Source organism: Hyperolius riggenbachi, chromosome 4, assembly GCF_040937935.1.
Source record: "Hyperolius riggenbachi isolate aHypRig1 chromosome 4, aHypRig1.pri, whole genome shotgun sequence".
Lineage (NCBI taxonomy): Eukaryota > Metazoa > Chordata > Amphibia > Anura > Hyperoliidae > Hyperolius > Hyperolius riggenbachi.
Window position 1 is genome coordinate 297,110,953 of NC_090649.1, and position 23,043 is coordinate 297,133,995.

Genomic DNA, 23,043 nt, shown 5'->3' on the forward strand with positions numbered 1-23,043 from the left:
AGTAACAAATATCTGGATAAACATAGTATCAAATCCAACGAGAGGTACATAGAAGAAATAAGCATAGCATATATGCACATATTAGAGAATAATCACACAGTAGCTCAGAGAGTGGTACTAAATTTGGGGGAAATCTAGGTATTGTTCCACCATCAGTCCCAAACCTTAAATTTGGAAGGACAGTTTCTATGGGCATATACCAATTTCTTGTAGGGAAGTCAGCCCCTGATTTTTAGATTTCCAAGTATCAAGAGTAGGTATTATGGACGACAGTCATCTGTAGGTGATGCATTGTTTGGCAATAAATAATGTCTCAGCCAAAAAGGTTTTATTAAACTTAGGGGTACAATACAATACAATACAATAACATTTCTATAGCGCTTTTCTCCCATAGGACTCAAAGCCCTTAAGCTCTCTCAGATTCAGTAATTGGTAGTAGGATGAAGTATTCACACAACAAAAGTTATATTTCTGCAAATGCCAAACTGAACAGGTGGGTTTTCAGTGTGGATTTAAACACGTCCAGGGAAGGAGCTGTCCTGATCTGCTGAGGTAAGGAGTTCCAGAACATAGGAGCAGCATGACAGAAGGCTCTGGGACCAAAAGTTTCCAAGTGGACTCTGGGTATGTCTTCTTCTATAAGATTCAGCACACAGAGTTTAATGAACATAGGAACCAGCAAGCCCATTACATCATGAAGAAAGTAAGTGACCTGTTTCCAAAAGTCTGCAATTGGAGGGCAAGACCATATTAAGTAGAGAAAAGGGGGGTTGGAACAGGAGCATTTAGGGCATATAGATGAGGCATTGGGAGAGAATGTATCTATCTGGGCAGGGGTGAGGTAGCTTTGGTGTAGGTAAGTCTTTCCCTGATGCATGGAAACACCAAGCGTGGGGTCAGAAGGCAGTCCTCCTATTCCTCGTTATTCACCTGAAAACCCATTTGGAGAGGGAGCGCTCAATTACAGGGGTGGATTGTTGTTCTAGAAGCAGAGAATACAAAGATCCAATATGGTGTTTCACAGGGCCTTCTTTGATTAATTCCATTATAGGTAAAACACCTGTGTTAGGGGGACCAGAGGGAAATTGCTGAACATACATAAAACAAATTATTGGAGGGAGGGAAAATTGCTCTTGCAGATTAATATATTGGACCAGAACAGAATTGTGAACAACTTGGCCCAGGTACAACACTCCTTTATCAGCCCAAAGGAAAGGGTTTTTAAGGGAGGATAACTTGGGCAGTAGAGGATTGTGCCAGAGGGGAGTATAATATTCACAGCACGATAAGGTGGCCAACTTAAAGGATAATTTACAGACCCTAGAGGCCTGTTCTAGAATTGTATTATCAAGAAAGGCATTGGTCAGAATTCCTTTCAGGAGGGCAAAGAGTAGATTGTTGGATTTGTCACAGGAGGAGAAACCCAAAAAAATCAAGAGATGGTAGGGAATTGGTTATGAACCAATGAGAGATTTGTTCCAGCTGGGAGGCCAGATAGTAAAGATGGGAAACTGGAAGGGCCAGACCTCCTGAAGCCATGGGGTACTGGAGGATGTCATAGTTAAGCATGCCCCATGTTATAGATAACTAAAGGGATCTAAGCTCCTTAAAAAAGGTGTTTAGAGTATATGTGGGCAAATTATGTATGATTGTTTGATGTATGATGATTATATATAAAGAACCTTGGGAAATAAGAACATTTTTATGAGGTTCACCCATCCTGCCACTGATAAAGGTAATTTAGTCCATGAGGCTAATTTAGTTTGGACAAAATTAAGGAGGGGGGGGGGACACTTTATTTTTAATGTCACCACTTGTAAGGAACATGGTAGAGAATATGTAGAGACAGTAGGGTTATCAAGCCCCATAATAGCTGCCTTGCTCCAGTTCACTGATGGTATTCAGCCATTTCGCATATGAGGTCAAAAGTTACTAAGTTTTGCTTAATTTAAAAAAATACAACCTCAAATATTTAATTATAATGTCCTCTGAGCAGTATTCTATAGTGTACACTGTACATCAACCTTTATTATACAGTGGCACAGTATTCAGACACACTATTGTTCAATGCAATGTCTTCTCATTGGAAAGTATACCAAGCAAAGCGTGTCCTGTAAACTGTTTCCCATGGTAGCACTAACACTTTTTCTCCCTTAAACTGACCAGTCCCTCCTGTTTTGAATAAGGCTGGACAAAGCCAGGCTTACTGAGCTCCTCTGCCTGCCTCTCCCTCCATAGGCTATTCTTGGCCCTCTCCATGCTGGTCCAGGGAGCTGAACCATGATGGGGAACTTGAAAAGAAGCTTCATAGCAACTTCCAAGGATGAGTAACTCAGAAGATGAGGCAGTGCCTAGAAGAAAAGAAGATTTTTTTCTGTTAAGTATGTCGTGTTTAATAATATCAACATAATCCCCACATTCTACTAGTGATGGCCCGAACGGTTCGCATGCGAACGTATTCGCGTGAACATTGGTGGTTCGCGTTCGCTGTGAACCGCAAACTATATGCAAGTTCGACCCGCCCGCTATACTACATCATTAGGCTCAACTTTGACCCTCTACCTCAGTCAGCAGACACAGGGCAGCCAATCAGGCTGCACTCCCTCCTGGAGCCCCATCCCCCCCCCCCTTTATATAAGGCAGCTGCATTGGCCATTATCTCACTCGGTGTAGCTGCAGTAATTAGAGAGGGGAGAGCAACCTGCTGTAGACATAGGGAAAGCTTAGTTAGGCTGTTGTTAGGCTTGTTAGCTTGCTCCTTGCTGATACTTATTGCTAAGAAGCACCACAAAACAGCTCTTTGGAGAGCTAATGTTCTTTTGATGTTTTTTTTTGTGTGTGGCCCACCAGGGGTGCTCAGCAGAGCTCGAATATTCGAGTAGCTCGAATATTCGAGCTCTTTTTCAGCTATTCGAGCTCGAATACCGAGCTCGAATAGCTGCAGCTATTCGAATGGGCTATTCGAGTGAACTCGAATAGCCCATTCACTACTCGAGCTATTCGAGCAAACAGCGCTATTCGAGCTCGAATACCGAGCTCGAATAGCGTCATAGCCCAGATTGATGTCCTTAGAGCCAATCAGAGGGCTCCCAGGCCCTCTGACGGCAGCCAATCACAGAGGGGGACCCTGGCCAGCCCCTACCCTATAAATAGCGGCCGCCATGTTCGTTTTTTCCGTCCTTGCCTGACTTTGTACAGAGAGAGATCTGCTCCTTTGTGCTTTGGCTTAGCAAGAGCTCTATTGTGGTCAATTACCTAGCGTTTTTGCTCACATACACCTCCTATACACACCTATATTGTTGTTAGTTAGATAGACATTGTATTTTAGTTAGTAGCTTGTGTGTTACATAGAGACAGACAGCTGCTGCAGGCAAGCTCACAGCTTTAGGCCTCAGGGCCTTGCCTGTGTGGGCAGCTGTCCTCCTGTCCTCTGTTAATTTATTATACCAGTGTTTCTGCTGTCCTTTACTACTGAGTGATTGTATTTTGTAGTAACTGTACTAGGACACTCACTGTCACTGTTTGTTCATAGCTCCTGCGTGTGTGCGTGCAGTACACACACTCTATTTCCTTCTGATTACTATTGATTATTGTAATTTCTAGTTGTACTTACTAACTACTTACTACTAGGGACACTCAGTCACTGTTCATAGGCTAGCTCCTGCGTGTGTGTGTGCGTGCACTGTCTGTACAGTATACACACTCTATTTCCTTCTGATTACTATTGATTATTGTAATTTCTAGTTGTACTTACTAACTACTTACTACTAGGGACACTCAGTCACTGTTCATAGGCTAGCTCCTGCGTGTGTGTGTGTGCGTGCACTGTCTGTACAGTACACACACTCTATTTCCTTCTGATTACTATTGATTATTGTAATTTCTAGTTGTACTTACTAACTACTTACTACTAGGGACACTCAGTCACTGTTCATAGGCTAGCTCCTGCGTGTGTGTGTGCGTGCACTGTCTGTACAGTACACACACTCTATTTCCTTTTGATTACTACTGATTATTGTAATTTCTAGTTGTACACTTACTTACTACTTACTACTAGGGAGGGACACTCAGTCACTGTTCATAGGCTAGCTCCTGCGTGTGTGTGTGCGGTGCGTGCACTGTCTGTACAGTAGTACACACACTCTATTTCCTTCTGATTACTTATTGTAATTTCTAGTTGTACTACTTACTGTTACTAGTACTTACTGTACTAGGGACACTCAGTCACTGTTCATAGGCTAGCTCCTGCGTGTGTGTGTGCGTGCACTGTCTGTACAGTACACACAATCTATTTCCTTTTGATTACTACTGATTATTGTAATTGCTAGTTGTACACTTACTTACTACGTACTACTAGGGAGGGACACTCAGTCACTGTTCATAGGCTAGCTCCTGTGTGTGTGTGTGCGTGCACTGTCTGTACAGTAGTACACACACACTCTATTTCCTTCTGATTACTTATTGTAATTTCTAGTTGTACTACTTACTGTTACTAGTACTTACTGTACTAGGGACACTCAGTCACTGTTCATAGGCTAGCTCCTGCGTGTGTGTGTGTGTGTGCACTCAGTACACACACTCTATTTCCTTCTACTTAATCTGATTACTACTGATTATTGTATTTTCTAGTTAGTGTACTAGGGGACACACTCACTGTTCACACTTATACTGATTACTGAATTATTGTATTTTGTATTAGTACTGTACTAGTAATCACTTAGCGATCTAATCACTTAGTGATTAGTGTCACCTCACCCACCAACCCACTCCATTAAAGTACCCCACTTTTTCACCCGCCCTTTTAAAAAACTTTTTTGTTTACACCCAAAACATCTAAGATGTCTGGAAGTGGCAGCCAGCGCGGTTTGGGCAAGGGGAAGGGCAGCAAGGGAATCAAGAGGAGAGGGAGCAGCATTGTGGCAAGCCGCGGCCGCGCCACCATGCACAGTTCCGCAGCAGCAGCAGCTGCGTCAGTGGCTAACATTCCTCCTATAGCCACTGGCCGTGGACGCCTTGGGCGCCGCCCAGCAGGAGCAACTCACGCTGCAGAGACACAGCAGCAGCAGCAGCAGCGTGTAGTACCTGCTCCTATTTTCCTCCAGCCGGGTCGGAAACGTCCCATTGAGGAAAAGGATGCAGCCACTGTGGTGCAACTGATGACGGAGGATGAGCAGCCCGCCATCAGCTCTGCATCCGAGGCCTCCACCCTCACCACCACCACCCCTGTTCGCAGCAGCCGCCCAGCAGGGCCAAGGGAGGAGGCCAGTTCACCGTCAGTTGGCGATCTGTCATTCAGCAGTCTTTTGACCCCAGGCATCATGAGTCAATTGTCTGCTGTTGTTGGCGATTTGGAGGAGGAGATGCTGATGGGCACTTTGGGGGATGAGGGATTGGACAGCAAGACTGTGGCGACAGTCAAGCAGCCCATCCATGCATCAGGAGAGGAGTTTGGGGGGTCATCATCCCAGCAGGACATGTTTCAGGAGGGGGAGGATGATGATGATGATGATGACGTGGTGACAGACAAAGACTGGGTGCCGCCACCACCAGCACCTGGGGATGTCATCATCAGCAGCTCTGAGGAGGAGGAGGAGGAGGATGCGCTTGTGGGCCTTGCAAGGAGGTGCATCATTGCAAGCATTGGCAGCAGTAGGCAAGTCCCACAGCCTGCTGGTGTCTCAGGCTCAGCAGCAGCAGCAGCAGCAGCATCTGCCAGTACCACCACCAGCCGCACCCAAGCCCCCCCCCCCAACCACCACAGGGAGACAGGCAGCAGCGGCTCCAGGCCGTAGGGGGTTGTTCTTGTCACCAATCTGGCGATTTTTCACAATGCCCACAGTTGACAGCAAGTACGCCAACTTGCAACCACTGTCAGCGGAAGTTGAGCAGAGGTGCAGACCCCTTAAAGATCAGCACCAGCTCGCTCATCAACCACCTTGCTGCTAAACATTTCCACCAGCATGAGGAGTTCCAGAGGCTGAAGGCATCTGGTGCTGGCAGTGGCACCACACCCATCACTGCACAGCCTTCAGCAGCAGCAGCAGCAACAGCAGCCACCCGCCCTCCTGCTCCTCCAGCAGCAGCAGCAGGAGTGCGGAAACGCACTGCTCCTCCCCCCTCTGCAACTCCTGCCGCCGACACTGAGGCCTGTTCTGGCAGCCAGTCCTCAGTGGCCTCCTCTGCTGTGTCCGCTGATTCCCGTGCTAGCAAAAGGCCACGCCAGAGCCTTTTGAGCGAGTCCTTCCAGGGGGTGGTTAGGGCTCTGCCTCCCAGCAGCCGTCGCGTGCGTCAGCTGATTGGCTTGCTGGCACGGGCCATGTGCTCCCAACTCCTGCCGTACACGCTCGTGCAGGAGGGGAGCGACATGCGTGCGCTGCTTGCTTGTGCAGCCCCAGACTGGCAGCTCCCCAGCAGACACTACTTTGCCCGCAAGGCCATTCCTGCACTGCACCGCTTTGTGATGGCCAATGTGGAGCAAGGGCTGGAGCACGCGGTTGGTGAAAGGGTCCACGTCACCATGGACTCCTAGAGCAGCCGCTTCGGGGCAGGCCGCTACCTGTCCTTCACTGTCCACTGGGTCAGCTTGGTGGAAGGGGGTGAGGATGGGAGAGCAGCAGCGGGCACAGCAGCAGCAGCAACACAGTGGGTGGTGCCACCCCGCAGGGTCAGGGGAACTGCAGCAGGTTCCTCCGATCCTCTGCCATCCTCTGGCACACCTGGCCAAACCCCCCGCCTCAGCAGCAGCGTGAAGGCCCGCCACTGCCAAGCGCTGCTGCAGTTGGTCAGCCTTGGGAAGACCAAACTGACGGCAGCCCATGTGTTGGCCAAACTCCAGGAGCAGGAGAGGATTTGGCTGACCCCCAGAGGCCTCAGAGTTGGAGAGGTGGTGGCCGACAATGGGGCCAATCTGGTTGCCGCAATTGACAGGGGAAACCTGACCCACATCCCCTGTCTTGCCCACGTGCTGAACCTGGTGGTGCAGAAGTTCTTGCGCACCTACCAGGGGATGGGCGAACTGCTGGAAACGGCAAGGAATGTTGTGCGTCACTTCCGGCGCTCAGCTGCAGCCTGTGCGAGCCTGGAAGACGTGCAAAAGGAGCTGGAGCTGCCACGCCATCGGCTGATCCTTGACGTTCCAACTCGCTGGAACTCCACCCTGGCGATGTTGGAGCGTCTGGTTGAACAGAAGCACGCTGTCAACCAGTACCTTGCCCTGGCCACTGTTTCCGCCGCTCAGAAAAGGGACAAGACCAGCAACATCCCGTCCATCATCCCCGATGACGACTGGAGGCACATGCAGCAGGTGTGCTTAGTGCTGGCTCCCTTTCTGCAGGCCACTAACATGGTGAGCAGGGACCATGCTATGGTCTGCGAGTGGGTGCCCCTGGTTTGTCTGCTGAACAGGGCCCTCGATGCTTTGCTGGAACAGGGAGCGGCAGCGTTGGCCCAGCAGGAGCAGCATGCAGCTGCACAGTCCACCTCTGAGGGGGAGGAGGAGGAGGACTTGGTGGAGGTCCCTGACCTTGCTGCTGATGAGGGGGATCAGCACAGCGCAGCTGAGTTGGTGCGGGGGTGGAGAGAGGATGAGGCTGAGGAGGCAGAGGAGGAGGATGAGGACAGCACTGCCGTCGATGTGCCAGCACACGTGGCCCGCCTCTTCCCAATGGCAGCGCACATGCTGACGTGCCTGCGCAAGGACCCCAGGGTGATCCAGATGAAGCAGAGGGACGACATCTGGATCAGCATGATGTTGGACCCATGCCCCGTGCCTCAAGGGGAAGTTGAGCCAGTTCCTGCCGCCTGCAGGAGGAGGGCCAGCGCAACAAATAAGGAGCTTGCAGCAGGCCCTTGTTGAGCGCTTGGAGGAAGCCTTCCCCCAGCCTTCCACCCCCACTGTCCAGCCACAGCCAGCACAGAGGCAGCAGCAGGTGCCTGCATCCAGCAGCAAGCGCCCCACAGACCTGCTGTCTCTCAGCAACAGGACTGTAGAGGCTCCGGCAGCAGTGACTAGAGAGGAGGTGCATGCAGCAGCATCCTCCTCCGGTCACAGCCAGCGCCTGACCCGCATGGTGGCTGACTACATGGGGTCCTACAGCGGGCTTGACAGCGATGCCCCTGTTGATCCCATGGAGTATTGGGTCAAGCGCCTGGAGATCTGGAGCGAGCTGGCGCAGTACGCCCTGGAAGTGCTGTCCTGCCCCCCTTCCAGCGTGCTGTCCGAGCGCTGCTTCAGTGCAACTGGTGGCGTGGTCACCGAGAAACGCTCACGTCTGTCTCACAAGTCTGTGGACAGACTGAAGTTTCTCAAGATGAACCAGGCGTGGGTGGAAGGCGAGTTCCTGGCCCCTGTTGTCGGCGAGAGGGGGACATGAACTGGCTGCCGGAAGAACCATCGTTAATGTGCCTTATCACCCTTTACCACCTCCTGGCTCCTGCTCACTAAGCCATCCTGGTTCCCTTTGACTATTACGTCGCCTGCAGCCACACATTTTACATCTACAGTGGGCAGCTGTGTACTGCCCTTCTGCTGTCTGTCTGTCTGTGTTTCCCACTGTGTTTCCCACTGCCAGGGTACACAGATTTACCTTCTGCTGCCGTTCTGCCACCAGCTATTACATCAAACAATAGCTCTGAGGTGCCCGGGTTGAAAACTGTGTTGTCCCAGTTGGGTATTGGACACGATGTGGGCTGCACGACCGCTGTCTGGGACCTCCTGCTGTGTTTATTTACAGCCCTGGTATCAACGCTAGGTACCAGGGCTATTATGTCACGCTGCCTACCTACCTGCTGCCACACTCACACTACTCCTCCATTCCTCCTGATGCTGCTGCTGTCTGTCTGTCTGTGTTTCCCACTGCCAGGGTACACAGATTTTACCTTCTGCTGCCACTCTGCCACCAGCTATTACGTCCAACAATAGCTATATCTGTGTAATTGTAAAAAAAAAAAAAAAAAGTAAACGCCCGGGTATCACCGCTAGGTACAAGGGCTATTATGTCACGCTGCCTGCCTCATTGACTGCCTGCTGCCACACACTCATCCTCCTCCTCCTGCTGCTGAATTTACCTCCTGCTGTCTGTGTGTTTCCACTGCCAGGGATCACATACAATGGCGCTTCCACCATGCGCCACCAGCTATTTGTTACGCACAAAAATAGCTGCATTTCTTTAAAAGAAAGATAAACATATATATACTTTTTATTAATACTTTGTGATATTATTTTTAGAGGTGTCCGGGTTGAAAACTGTGTTGTCCCAGTTGTGTATTGGACGTGATGTGGGCTTCACGACCGCTGTCTGGAACCTCATGCTGTGTATTTACGGCCTGGTACCACCGCTAGGTACCACAGCCTATTATGTCTCGCTGCCTGCCTCATTGACTGCCTGCTGCCACACAATCATCCTCCTCCTCCTGCTGCTGCTGCTGAATTTACCTCCTGCTGTCTGTGTGTTTCCACTGCCAGGGAGCACATACAATGGCGCTTCCAACATGCGTGCGCCACCAGCTATTTATTACGCTCAAAAATAGCTGCATTTCTTTAAAAAATAAATAAATAAAAGAGAAATAAGTGAAGACGAAGAAGACGATATAGAAGAAGAAGAAGATATAGAAAAAGAAGAAGAAGAAGGAGAAGAAGAAGAAGAAGGAGAAGAAGATATAGAAAAAGAAGAATACGAAATAGAAAAATAATAATAGGAAGAAGATATAGAAAAAGAAGATATAGAAAAGATATAGAAGAAGAAGATGAAGAAGAAGAAGATGAAGATGAAGAAGATGAAGATGAAGAAGAAGATGAAGAAGAAGAAGAAGATGAAGAAGAAGAAGAAGAAGAAGTAGAAGAAGACGATATAGAAGAAGAAGAAGAAGATATAGAAGAAGACGATATAGAAGAAGAAGAAGAAGAAGAAGAAGAAGATATAGAACAAGAAGATATAGAAGAAGAAGAAGAAGAAGAAGATATAGAAGAAGAAGAAGAAGCAGATATAGAAGAAGAAGATATAGAAGAAGAAGAAGAAGAAGAAGAAGAGGAAAAAGAAGAAGAAAAAGAAGAAGAAGAAGAAGAAGAAGAAGATATAAAAGATACAAAAGAAGAAGAAGAAGTATATACACTGTACTGAACAGAATTTTGGACACAACTTCTCTTTCCACCTTTTTTTTTTAAAGGAACATCCCCACATAATCACTTGCTGTTGTTACTTGGAAAAAAAGATGTTTCTTGCATCATTCACCCTCAAAACAAGTGTTGGAAGCTATTTAAGGCCAATTCGAATAGTCAGTTCGAATAATGAGCTCGAATACCGACTCGAATAGTGAGCTCGAAGTCCGAGGTCGAATCGAATAGTAAAAAATATTCGACTCGAATATTCGACCGAACTCGAATAATTTACTATTCGAATTCGACCAAACTCGAATAATAAAAAGGGGTATCCGAGCACCACTGTGGCCCACTGACACTTTCATATACAGCCCTGTCAGTCGCAGCTGGCCCTTGCTAATTGCTATACTGTGCAAGGCCCAGCACATTCATTGACTACCTTTTCACTGCACCTGTGTGGGACAGCTGCATATTCGTAATACCAGTCACTGCATACCTGTTCATGTTTACTGCACCTGCGTGACAGCAGCGTGTTATATATACCAGTCACTGCATACCTGTTCACGGTACCTGTGTGTGTGACAGCTGCACATTTGTAATACTAGTCACTGCATACCTGTTCACAGTACCTGTATGTGTGACAGCTGCACATTTGTAATACTAGTCACTGCATACCTGTTAATGGTACCTGTGTGTGTGACAGCTGCACATTTGTAATACTAGTCACTGCATACCTGTTCACGGTACCTTTGTGTGTGACAGCTGTACATTTGTAATACTAGTCACTGCATACCTGTTCACGGTACCTGTGTGTGTGACAGCTGCACATTGTATCGATACCAGTCACTGCATACCTGTTCACTGCACCTGCGTGACAGCACGCAGTTTTACATACCAGTCACTGCATACCTGTTCACTGCACCTGTGTGACAGCTGCACATTGTATTGTAATACCAGTCACTGCATACCTTTCACTGCACCTGTGTGACTTCTCATTTCATTACTCAAGTCAGTGCATATCTTTCACTTCATCCCCCCCCCCGATATGGACAAAACAGGTAGAGGCAGACTCGGAGGCAGGCCACCCGGCAGGTCTGTTCGAGGTCGTGCTGACCTGATTTCGTGCGGCCCTGGACAAAAGGACAGTGCCCAGAAGAAGGCACGTGCCATCAACTCCCAAGATTGTTAGGACCTAGTTGACTATTTAACACAGAACACCTCATCTTCCGCAGCCACCAGCACTACTACAAGCACCACATCTGCTACATTTGACACTTCGCAGGAGTTATTTGGTGGGGAATTAACTGATTCACAGCCATTATTGTTACAAGATGAAGACGCTAAGCAAGTTACACAACCTCATATGTCTGAGTTAGGCGGCACTATGGACGTAAGGTGTGAGGAGGATGATGATGAAGTATCTGCTGTTGGTGTAGTTTTGGAAGTGTCTGATACAAGCGAAGCTGGGGAGGATGATTATTATGATGGTGATTATGATGATATGGATGTCACCTGGGTTCCCAATAGAGGAGATGAACAGGGGGACAGTTCAGAGGGGGAGTCAGAGAGGAGTAGGAGGAGAGGTGTTGCTGAAAGAAGCAGGGGGAGCTCGTCATCAGAAACAGCTGGTGGCAGTGTCCGGCGCCATGTATCGCCGCCTATGGACAGCCAGCCAACATGCCCTCCAACGTCAGCTGCTGACACCACCATAGTGCCATCACCCCAGGGCTCAGCGATGTGGAAATTTTTTTGTGTGTCTGCCTCAGATGAGAGCAATGCCATCTGTACTCTCTGCCACCAAAAATTGAGCCGTGGAAAGGCCAAAAGTAGGGACAACTGCCTTATGAAGGCACATGGAGAAAAAGCACAAATGGCAATGGGAAGAGCACCTGAACAAAAGCAGCCTACAAAAGAAAAGCCACCCTCCTTCTCCTCTTCCTTCTTCAGGTGCATTATCTTCAGCCGCTTTCTCCCTTGCACCTTCACAGCCACCCTCCTCTCACCTTGAGCGGTTCCTGCTCCTCTGCCCACAGCAGCAGCCAGGTGTCCGTGAGGGAAATCATTGAGTGGAAGAAGCCAATGTCTGCCAGTCACCCCCTTGCCTGGGGTCTGACAGCTGGCTTGGCGGAACTGTTAGCTCGCCAACTGTTACCACACCAGCTGGTGGACTCTGAGGCCTTCCGAAAATGTGTGGCCATTGCGACACCGCAGTGGAAGATACCAGGCCGCAATTATTTCTCAAAAAAGGTGATACCCAAACTGTACTATGAATTTGAAAGGCAAGTGGTGTCATCTCTGGCACACAGCGTTGGGTCAAGCGTCCATCTGACCATGGATGCCTGGTCTGCAAAGCACAGTCAGGGCAGGTACATTACTTACACAGCCCATTGGGTCAACCTGGTGACCACTGGCAAGCAGGGAGTACGTGGCTGTGAAGCGGACCTAGTTGTGACACCTCCACAGCTTGCAGGCAGGCCTGCTGCCACCTCCTCTCCTCCTGCTACATCCTCTTCACTGTCATCCTCCTCCTCCTCCTTGGCTGAGTGGAAGTGCAACTCTACTAGTGCTGCAATCTCCTCTCCAGCTACACAGCCCCAGCTCCCCAGGGCCTATGCTGCATGCCAGGTACGACGGTGTCACACCATCTTAGACATGTCTTGCCTCAAAGTGGAGAGTCACACTGGAGCAGCTCTCCTGGCTGCTCTTAACAAACAGGTGGATCAGTGGCTGACCCCGCACCAACTGGAGATCGACAACATGGTGTGTGACAATGGCAGCAATCTAATTTCGGCTTTGAATTTGGGAAAGTTGACACATGTACCCTGTATGGCACATGTGCTCAATCTCGTAATTCAGATATTTTTCTCTAAGTACCCAGGCTTACAGGACGCCCTAAAGCAGTCCAGGAAGGTGTGTGGGCATTTCAGGTGGTCTTACATGGCCATGGCATGCTTGGCCGATATTCAGCGGATAAACAACTTGCCAGTGAGACGCTTGATTTGCGATAGCCCGACTTGCTGGAATTCGACCCTTCTGATGTTCGATCGCCTGCTCCAACAGGAGAAAGCCATCAAACAGTATCTCTACAACTACAGTCAAAGGACACAATCTGGGGAGATGGGGATGTTCTGGCCGAAGAACTGGACACTGATGCAAAATGCCTGCAGGCTCATGCGGCCGTTTGAGGAGGTGACAAACCTGGTGAGACGCAGTGAAGGCGCCATCAGCGACTTGATCCCATATGCCTTCTTCCTGGAGCGTGCCGTGCGTATAGTGGTGGATCAAGCTGTGGAGGAGCGTGAACATGAACGGGAGGAAGAGTTGTGGGATCAATTCTCAGCAGAAGAAGATGATTCCTCAACACCTGCAGAAGCACAGAGGGGGGAGGAGGAGGAAGAGTCGTTTGGGGAAGAGGCGTCAGATGATGAGGAAAGTCTTGTTTTGGAGGAGGATAATGAGGCGGAAGAACAACCGCAGCAGGTGTCGCAGGGGGCTTGTGCTGCTCAACTTTCCCGTGGTATTGTTCGTGGCTGAGGGGAGGAGGAGAACTTAGCTGACATCACTGAGGAAGAGCAAGAGGAGAGGGATAGTACGCCTGCATCTAACTTTGTGCAGATGGCGTCTTTCATGCTGTCCAGCCTGTTGAGGGACCCCCGTATTAAAAAACTCAAGGGGAATGAGCTGTACTGGGTGGCCACGCTACTAGACCCTCGGTATAGGCACAAAGTGGCGGAGATGTTTCCAAATCACCAGAAGGCAGAAAGGATGCAGCACTTGCAGAACAAGCTGGCAACTATGCTTTACAATGCGTTTAAGGGTGATGTCCCCAAGAAAGTGGTCAGCACCTCCAAAAAATGCTCTTTTACTTAAAACATAGCTCTTTATTAGGATATATTAAAATCCATAAAAATGGTGAAAAATGGTATGGGGCTGATAACCAACGACAGCCCGCTGTTTCAGACTTCCGCCTTTCTTCAGGCTGGACAGTCCCACACTACCCAAACATTCAAAAACATCAACTTATATATACCTCACCTACCAATCAGGAGTCAGCACTGTGGAGGACCTGATGGAAGACTGCGTGCAAAGGCAGATGGACCAATGAGTGCAAATAGTATGGATCCCGTGTGCACAACAAAGACAGCACCAAAGGGATCCCTCCGCCTGAAAAAGAGTGCGCAGCGAACCCCTCATCCACTCACTCAACCCCCATCAAACACGGGGGTAAGCAGCCTCATTCATCGGCGATCCTGCTGCTTTCATAGAAAAAAGCACACTTACATAATTGCACTGTCTGCCCCATCTGTTTGCCAGCAAAAGCGGTGTGTAAACATTAAAATCGGCCGCTCTACCTGGAAATCAATGACGTAATGTAGGGGATTGACTTTACTCCCTCCTCCGCCAATCAGAGTCCAAGGACTCGAGAACACATGGCTAGGTAAATACAGCGCGTCATACAGACACCGCCACATACTGTTAGATACACAGCCTGTAAACACAATACGCCGGCTCAATCCAAGCAGCAGACGCCACCTAAACAAATGCAGCCTCTGTACAAGACATCCTGTGTATCACACATATATAAGTGCCCTCTTCAATAGCAGTCTTTAATAACAGTTTACTCACTGAGTTATATTGCCAGCACCCAGATACGAATATTTAAAGGGGACTTAACTCTAAAAAAGATCATACATACTCACTACTGCAGTGTAAAAATGAAGGGTCCTCCACTGTGCCTTCCCCCATCTAAAGTGAAGAGAACAATAAAAAATTTATATAAAGCATTATACAGTTACAATACATATTCAGGAAATAATAACATACTAGCTATACAAACTACCACAAGATAGATAACAATCCAGATCTATCACCTGAAATTTTAGTTGTGAAACTGAGTGTCTATTAGTCAGAAAATGGTTAGAGACAGCTTGTTCCTTGCACTTAGTTCGTATTGAAGATTTATGTGAGCAGATCCTGTCCTTTAATCTCTGGGTGGTTTGGCCCACATACCCTAAGCCACAAGGGCATTTCAGCAGGTAGACCACATATGCAGAATCACACGTATAGTAGACCCTTATTGTAATTTTTTTTTCCGGTTGATGGATGGGTAAAGCAGGGACCCTTCCTAATGTTATTGCACACATGGCAATTCCAGAACTGTGTTCTTCCTGGAGAAATGATCTCTAATTTTAACTACTCCGAATAGAAGGTACTCTCCTGTATGACAAAAGCGGGGGTTCCACAAATTCTGGTATACAGGATCTTCTCAAAAAATTAGCATATTGTGATAAAGTTCATTATTTTCTGTAATGTACTGATAAACATTAGACTTTCATATATTTTAGATTCAAATACACACAGCTGAAGTAGTTCAAGCCTTTTATTGTTTTAATATTGATGATTTTGGCATACAGCTCATGAAAACCCAAATTTCCTATCTCAAAAAATTAGCATATTTCATCCGACCAATAAAAGAAAAGTGTTTTTAAAACAAAAAAAGTCAACCTTCAAATAATTATGTTCAGTTATGCACTCAATACTTGGTCGGGAATCCTTTTGCAGAAATGACTGCTTCAATGCGGCGTGGCATGGAGGCAATCAGCCTGTGGCACTGCTCAGGTGTTATGGAGGCCCAGGATGCTTCGATAGCGGCCTTAAGCTCGTCCAGAGTGTTGGGTCTTGCGTCTCTCAACTTTCTCTTCACAATATCCCACAGATTTTCTACAGGGTTCAGGTCAGGAGAGTTGGCAGGCCAATTGAGCACAGTAATACCATGGTCAATAAACCATTTACCAGTGCTTTTGGCACTGTGAGCAGGTGCCAGGTCATGCTGAAAAATGAAATCTTCATCTCCATAAAGCTTTTCAGCAGGTGGAAGCATGAACCCACTTTTGAACCAGAAACAGCGGCAGAAGCGCCTGACCTGGGCTACAGAGAAGCAGCATTGGACTATTGCACAGTGGTCCAAAGTACTTTTTTCGGATGAAAGCAACTTTTGCATGTCATTCGGAAATCAAGGTGCCAGAGTCTGGAGGAAGACTGGGGAGAGGGAAATGCCAAAATGCCTGAAGTCCAGTGTCAAGTACCCACAGTCAGTGATGGTCTGAGGTGCAATGTCAGCTGCTGGTGTTGGTCCACTGTGTTTTATCAAGGGCAGGGTCAATGCAGCTAGCTATCAGGAGATTTTGGAGCACTTCATGCTTCCATCTGCTGAAAAGCTTTATAGAGATGAAGATTTCATTTTTCAGCACGGCCTGGCACCTGCTCACAGTGCCAAAACCACTGATAAATGGTTTACTGACCATGGTATTACTGTGCTCAATTGGCCTGCCAACTCTCCTGACCTGAACCCCATAGAGAATCTGTGGGATATTGTGCAGAGAAAGTTGAGAGACGCAAGAACCAACACTCTGGATGAGCTTAAGGCCACTATCGAAGCATCCTGGGCCTCCATAACACCTGAGCAGTGCCACAGGCTGATTGCCACCATGCCACGCCGCATTGAAGCAGTCATTTCTGCAAAAGGATTCCCGACCAAGTATTGAGTGCATAACTGAACATAATTATTTGAAGGTTGACTTTTTTGTTTTAAAAACACTTTTCTTTTATTGGTCGGATGAAATATGCTAATTTTTTTGAGATAGGAAATTTGGGTTTTCATGAGCTGTATGCCAAAATCATCAATATTAAAACAATAAAAGGCTTGAACTACTTCAGTTGTGTGTATTTGCATCTAAAATATATGAAAGTCTAATGTTTATCAGTACATTACAGAAAATAATGAACTTTATCACAATATGCTAATTTTTTGAGAAGATCCTGTATTAGGATATGCTTCATGAATTTATACTCCAATGTTTTTTAATAATCTTGGACACTTGTTCACTAACTGTTGAATAAGTGGTTACACATGGAATACGTTGTCTTGAACAGTTTTTAACCCTCTTTTTCTTGCTTTGTTTCTCAAGAGATGATTTAGGATATCCCCTCTGCACAAATTTCTGTTCCATGTCCCATAATCTACTTTCACACACATCAGCATCCGAGACTATACGCTTGACCCTCATGAATTGTCCCTGAGGGATATTTTCCACTATATGTCTTGGATGGAAACTTGAGTACTCAAGAACTGCATTCCTGTCCGTTTTTTTTATAAATAAGTCTGTGCTTAAGACTCCATTGCAGAACAAGACTGTAGTATCCAGGAAAGCAATTTGCTCACTACTAGAGTGAGACGTTAGTTTAATTGATGGACAACTAACCCCTAAATCTTGAATGAAGGTATCTAGGTCCGAACGTGGCCCCATCCACATGCAAAATACGTCGTCAATAAAACGCCACCAACAACGTGAAAAACAAATTCATAGAGCCTTCATTTTAGTTTTTTTTTTTCTGGCATGGGGTGTATAATTCCAAGGTCAAATTGTTTCCAGTGGTTAACTGGCCTCATTTGAGTCAAACTTTTGTCTTACCAACAGTGAATTTTCATGTTCCTGAAAATTCCATCATACCTATAAGTCCAAGCTACTAGCCCTACAGTGTTCTGAGTTTCTATATGCATTCTGTTAAATAATAAGTTATACATGAGACCTAAAACAACATGGTACATAGTATTTTTTGTCTCAGTATAGTGTTAAACATCTAAGTACTTGGAAGAGTTGTTGGCATTACTTCTTGCTTTGTGTTGTTTGCTTGTTGTAATATTAGGTAACATGAAGTGTATGGCAGTTGCAGGGGCATAACTAGAAATCATTGGGCCCCCCTCTCCACCAACACCCCTCCCTCAAAAAGAAATTGATAAGGCAGGCCAGGCGGGATATTGAAAAAAACAACATACTTACAGTACAGGTAGCCAGGTATAGGTGCCCCCAGTATAGTAAGCCTGGTATAAGTGCCCCAGTATAGGTTAAAAACAAACAAAAAGAGCTCTCTGAGACTGGCAGTAAGTGGCAATCACACTGTTCTATCCAGGACAGGTCTCACCTGGAATGTAGTGGCTGTCGGTAAGGATCAGCCTAAGTCAGCTTGCGTCTCTCTTAGATGGCAGCTGGCGACTGGGCTCCCCAGTCAGCAATGGGCACCAGACCTCAGCAAGGAGTCCAGGATGCAGGAAGGGAGGCGCGGTGTAGCTAGATACGACCGTTGATCTCTTTGGAGGGAATCCACAGAAGAGGTAAAGGTATCAGCTTTTTTTCAGTGCTGCTGGCAGCTCTAAGGAGGGCTGAGAAGTCATGCAGTTGCTAGGCAACGCTTACTGTGACTATATCAAGGACTACAGGGGAACAGTAAGTGACTAACAATTGGACTAACAAACGACACGTTTCCCGGAGGAGACACCCTCCGTTTCTTCAGGTCAAGAGATTATAAAAAACAAAATGGCGGCATGCAAATTTATACATGATGCAGCATTTTAAGCCTGCCAAATCAGCATCAAAGTGGATGGGGCTATGTAAAAGCTTTAATGCATATTCATAGGGCTGTCAGGAAATGAAGACAGCCCCATGAGAGGGGATTACTAATTAAATTGGCAGTAAGTGGCAATCACACTGTTCTATCCAGGACAGGTCTCACCTGGAATGTAGTGGCTGTCGGTAAGGATCAGCCTGAGTCAGCTTGTGTCTCTCTTAGATGGCAGCCGGCGACCGGGCTCCCCAGTCAGCAGTGGGCACCAGACCTCAGCAAGGAGTCCAGGATGCAGGAAGGGAGGCGCGGTGTAGCTAGATACGACCGTTGATCTCTTTGGAGGGAATCCACAGAAGAGGCAAAGGTATCAGCCTTTTTTCAGTGCTGCTGGCAGCTCTAAGGAGGGCTGAGAAGTCATGCAGTTGCTAGGCAACGCTTACTGTGACTATATCAAGGACTACAGGGGAACAGTAAGTGACTAACAATTGGACTAACAAACGACACGTTTCCCGGAGGAGACACCCTCCGTTTCTTCAGGTCAAGAGATTATAAAAAAACAAAATGGCGGCATGCAAATTTATATATGATGCAGCATTTTAAGCCTGCCAAATCAGCATCAAAGTGGATGGGGCTATGTAAAAGCTTTAATGCATATTCATAGGGCTGTCAGGAAATGAAGACAGCCCCATGAGAGGGGATTACTAATTAAATTAAAATGTAGTTAAAAAGTAATGAATTTTGAAAGCTGAACCATTTGCAACTGGAGCATTCTATAGGTAATTGAATATATAAAATATAATATAGAAATAAAAATATTTAAAATGATTTTATATATATGTAAACAAGGCTGGTTGTCGTAGCAGCCATGCTATGGATCTTAAGCCTCTGATTCCCCATAATAATATAGGAAGGAAATACTCTGGAGTTTAAGGGTATTGGTGCCAATTAGTTCACAAACAGAGATCAAAACATATAAACAACCGTGAAAATGCCCCTTCTGTCTCAGATTATATACTGATCTCCCCTGGAGGGTCTGAAAGCAGGGGGACAGTGCGACTGCTGCGTAGCAACTCGTCGAGGAGTGATGCGATTGCTGCATAGTGCTGATCGCTACATAAGTGCCGCGTTAGGTCACCGTAATGGCGAGAGGGTTTCCGTGAGAAAGTGTACAGGAGTGGTTAGTGGCTGGAACCTGGGCGTCGTGTAAGGGAGGTAGGCACAGTAAGGCGTGCTCCATTAATAGGTCTGTTATTGGTGGTGGTGCGATGGAGTGGTGCGGTGCAACGCGATGCAACACAAAGCGGCATCACAAAAAAAAAAAACCGCACCATGTCACTGCCACCAGCAGAGGTGACCCAGTATAGGTTGGTCAGGTATAGGTGGCCCAGTATAGGTTAGCCAGGTCTATATGTGCCCCAGTATAGGTTACCCACCACTGTGTGCCCACTGCTCCCCTTCCGGTGCTGCGCTCCCAAAAAAATGGCCCAGGACGGGCCCCCCACCAAGCTTCACCCCCCCCCCATAACCCCTCCTGCATCTGCATCCCTTGCAGGAGCTATTGTTACGTCCCTGGCCAGTTGACTGCCTGTGATATTATACCAGACTTACTTTTCTTTTTTTATGTCTTATAATTGTACTACAAAACATACTCTGTGTTCATGGCATGATAATAATAAATTATGCATCAGTGTGATGTTAGCCTCTGCAGAAAGGATAATGGGTTTTACCGCAAGATCTCAGCCAGTGACATGTATGCTCCAGGGGATATTTCTGCTCATAAATTCATTGCATTTATCTAGAGCTGTATGCGATATTAGTAAGTACTGTATTTTTGTAACTTGAAAAAAAACAAACAAACCAAACTTTGGAAAAGATTTTCATGCAAGATGGTGATAATAGAACACACGCACTTTTACCACTGAACTATAACTGTTTGTTGCAGCAGTCTGCAGTCTTATTTTGTAATTTACTGGAAGGTCTCACTAGTATACAACCCTTTGTGGGGTGAAGTGAGATCCACTTTATGGATCCTTGATGCAAAATGGCTGTTAGGCATGGAACACATAAAGGTGCCCATTAACGGTACAATGTTTCACTAAAAGCGAACTTTTGATGCAATTTGAATGATCGTAAGTAATCTGAAGGCAATTATCGAATGTTCACATTTACGGAATGATTCTTTCTTCAAATTCAATCATATTTTCCAACTTTCGGATTGATTTAATCCTATAAAGGAATCGACCAAAGAATAGTTCACTATCGATTGCCTTCATAAACTGCAAATTTTCTATACAATTAAAAAAAAAAATGAAAAAATAGTTTTTCATCCAACAATGGCTACAGCTGTGCATACTAGCTTTGTGAAACACTCCTAGTCATAAGTGGTCTGACCTAATACATTCTGTAATGTTTCTTGTGTGTGCTTAAAGCTTGTCCTAAATGTATTTGCTTTAAGAAGTATTTTTTTAGTAAGCCTATACTAAGCTTATGACTTTTGGCAGCGGTAAAATACTACATGTATTTGCTCTTTGAAGCTATTTTTTTTAATTACCGTATCTGATTATTGTGTTGCATAGTTGAGTGGCATTCATTTTTGTTTTAGTAAAATGTTTTGAAAATGTGGACTGTTGCACTTTGATTCTCATTTTACTTCAACAATATTCCATTAAGGCTAGATTCACAGGGAATGCAACGGAATGGGAAAGTCATGCCACACCTTATCTGCGCATTGTGTCGCATATGGTCCGTGAAAAGAATGCATCACTGTTAGCACGCATGTTTTGGGATGCCACAAGCCATTAAACCACACCAGTGCAGCACTGAGAATGTTGCATAGGTTTTGCATTGGAGTACAGCATTCCAGTCATTACGTCACACCGCAATGCACCAATGGAATCGTAGCCTAAAAGTTTATAGTTTGCTCAACTCTATTTTTGCGGAAAAATATTGTGGACATTTACAAAACATAAACACGCATGAATGCACACCTACACATACACATTTCACGCATGCATTCTTCTACCCATTGACTTCAATGTATTCTGAAAAATGTGCTTGACTCTCATCATTACATAACACTCTCATCATTACATAAGCAGGAAGATTTTTGCAAAAATGTTGTTCATGCAAAACCGGCCATATTTGCTCACTACTTCTTCTTATGCTGAGATTCATCTGTGCCAAGATAAACTGTTCCACAGTTATGTTTGAGAGCTAATGAATGTATGTGTCAAGTACTTGAGATACTGTGACACCAGGAGGTACTTGGCACGTGGTGGCTTTTATTAAGAGGTACTGTATATGCTCTAATGAAGCAGGTAAAGAAAAACCCTGGGTTACACTGTTGCACAGGGAAAATTGCCAGGAACACTGACAGCAAATAGAGGACAAAACCATCTGCTGCCAAGATGCTAGCAGGCCTGTTAAGACTGTTGTGCAATTTTATTAATTAAATAAGGCTGTCAGTCTGCCAAAGAGGCTTGCCAACAGTGGGAAGCGCACTGGGCACAGATAGATAGTTGCTGCTTTCATTGGCAGTGGGGAAATTAATGAAACACATGTACTATATTAAAGAAAAGTAAAATTGTAAGACAGTGGGCAGAGGTCATCGAATAGGCATAGCATTATAATATAAAATGTTGTTTTTCCTTAAAAATGATAATCAGAACTGATAATCTGGAATTAAAAATAGGTTAAGCAGCCAAGCTCCAAAATACTACCTGTATTTCATTAATGACAAATGAAAAACATTCACTAATTAACAATTGTAATGAGAGCAGAGATGTTTAATATTTATTCCTGTTAATGAGCCATAATAGCATTTTCCATTAAAAGCAGAAACAAAAACTGGAAAGCATTTGCTTGCTTTGACTGTCTAAAAGCCAGTGGGACACATTCCATGCTATTTTAAAGGACCACTATCACAAAAAAGTAGGCAGTTAAAATCTGACAAATTTTAACTGCCTACTGGAGATGGGCCAGTCCATCTCCTCATGGGGAATTCTCAGGGTTTGCTTTGTTTTCAACAGCATTTACTGAACAGCAGTTGCAAAGTCTAACATACAAAATAGTGTGCAAGTGAGTAGGGAGGCTGGCTGATATATTAATATTTTGACAGCTAAACTGCTCTTCAGGAAATGCTGTTGAAAACAAAGAAAACCCTGAGAATCGCCCATGAAAAGATGGACTGGCTCAAAACCTGTCGGTTTTACAAGTTGGTTTCACTTGCAGGGGGCACTGAAAGGGGATAAGCCTAAGGGCCTATTTCCACTACTCGCAGATTGGATGCAGAAAAACTGACTCAGATGAATGCCTATGGGAAAATCTGCATCAGAAAAATTGCGTTTAGTGGAAACAGGCCCATAGGCATTCATTGGAGTCAGTTTTTCTGCATCCATTCTGCACCCAATCTTGCTGATTTTTTCAGCAACTACATGTGGAATAAAGACTTTTCAGTGTGTACTGTGCACGTTTTCGGTTCCACAACTGTGCAGAATCCATTATGCAATCAATAAATATCAATTAATTCAGTTTGACTGTGCAGC

General features: G+C 46.0%; 1 long non-coding RNA gene across 1 annotated transcript; it reads right to left on the reverse strand.

Annotated features, from left to right (window-relative positions):
* Positions 1-2,008: 2,008 nt before the first annotated feature.
* LOC137570757 (uncharacterized) lies at positions 2,009-18,232 on the reverse strand. The gene is made up of 3 exons (XR_011031168.1): positions 18,080-18,232; positions 14,797-14,842; positions 2,009-2,351 (listed from the first exon to the last, which is right to left on the reverse strand). It is a non-coding gene; the product is annotated as an uncharacterized lncRNA (long non-coding RNA).
* Between the last annotated feature and the right edge of the window lie 4,811 nt (positions 18,233-23,043).